The following is a 1,163-nucleotide window of genomic DNA, read 5'->3' as shown; positions in this document are numbered from 1 at the left end:
AGATGTTTTCTGTTTCTTAAGGTTGCACAGTTTTAAGGAAGGGAGGGGAGAGAGGTAAGCTGGGTTTTCCCAGGAAAGGTCTGAACCCGAACCGAGGGTTACAAAAGAGAGATCCTGAGAAATGGGCCTCCTGGCTCCCCTCTCCTTCCTCTTCCCCACGCATTCATAAAGTGAGTAGAAGCGGGGGAGGGGGCGCAGGTCGGGTCGGCCTGATGGACTGACTGCTTTGTGGTCTTGAATCGAGTCCTCAAACTCAGCCAGTGCCTGAGACACAGTCGGGCTGGTTCAGGGGAGTAAAGCTGTGGACTGGGGAGGGGGTGGGGAAAAGCAGGACCGCCTAGAAATCGGTTCCCAGCTGTAAGAAGGCGGGTCTCCCTCCTCAGTCTCCCCCTAATCCGAAATGGAACGAAGTTACCTTGCCTCACCCTAACCCGCCTGCAGGGTGCTGACCATGGTGGAAAACCTAGACCCAGGGGCCAGGACCGTTCGGAGCACACGCTTGGACAGAGTAAGGCTTAGAAATAGCCAACTCATTCTTAGGGCCCCTCCCCGCCCTCTTCCCTTCCTACCCTTCCCCGAGGCTTAGATTGACCGGATCCCAGAATTTATTGGGAGTGCCCCCCTCTCCGTCTTTACCAGTCTGTGTGAAGGGCGTGGGGTGTTCTATGGCTACACTCTCAAAATACTGGCAGGAGGGAAGAAGGGAAGGAGTAAGGAATGGGGGTGGAGGGGTGGAGGGGGTCTAGGAAAGATTTTTTTTTTCCTAAGAAAGGACCGGAAAAAAAAAAGGGCTGAATGAGTGAATATGTCAGGCTCAGGGACCCAGCGGAATCCCAGATCAGGGTCCCCCCCAACCTTCCTGCCCGCCCCCCGCTCTCCTCCCTCCCTCCACTGCGAGCAACGCGGGCTCCGGAGGGAGAGAAGGGGCAGGAGATTTAAAAAAAAAAACAAAACAACAAACAAAAACAACCCCTCCAATCTTAAAACCTTCCTCCTCCTCTTTTCCCCCTCCCCCTCCCTCTATTTCAGCAGGTAGGGGGCGTCCCGCCTCCCCCCTGCCCCCCAGGCCGGGGAGCCGGGGAGGGGGCAGAGCCGGATACAGGGGGGACCTCGGCCCCGGGCCCAACGGGGCTGGGGGCATCCAAGACGGCCTCGGGTAAGCG

General features: G+C 57.4%; 1 protein-coding gene across 1 annotated transcript in view; it reads left to right on the top strand.

The window, feature by feature from the left end:
* The first annotated feature begins 760 nt into the window (after positions 1-760).
* The window catches only part of RASL10B (RAS like family 10 member B), a 9,770-nt gene continuing 9,367 nt past the window's right edge, over positions 761-1,163 (top strand). The window contains exon 1 of the mRNA XM_044676200.1: positions 761-1,156. The gene's annotated coding sequence lies outside the window, so the exon portion shown is untranslated. The remainder of the gene's footprint in view (positions 1,157-1,163) is intronic.

The sequence above is a fragment of the Gracilinanus agilis genome, chromosome 4, assembly GCF_016433145.1.
Source record: "Gracilinanus agilis isolate LMUSP501 chromosome 4, AgileGrace, whole genome shotgun sequence".
Taxonomy (NCBI): domain Eukaryota; kingdom Metazoa; phylum Chordata; class Mammalia; order Didelphimorphia; family Didelphidae; genus Gracilinanus; species Gracilinanus agilis.
This window is presented reverse-complemented; position numbering and strand designations above follow the sequence as displayed.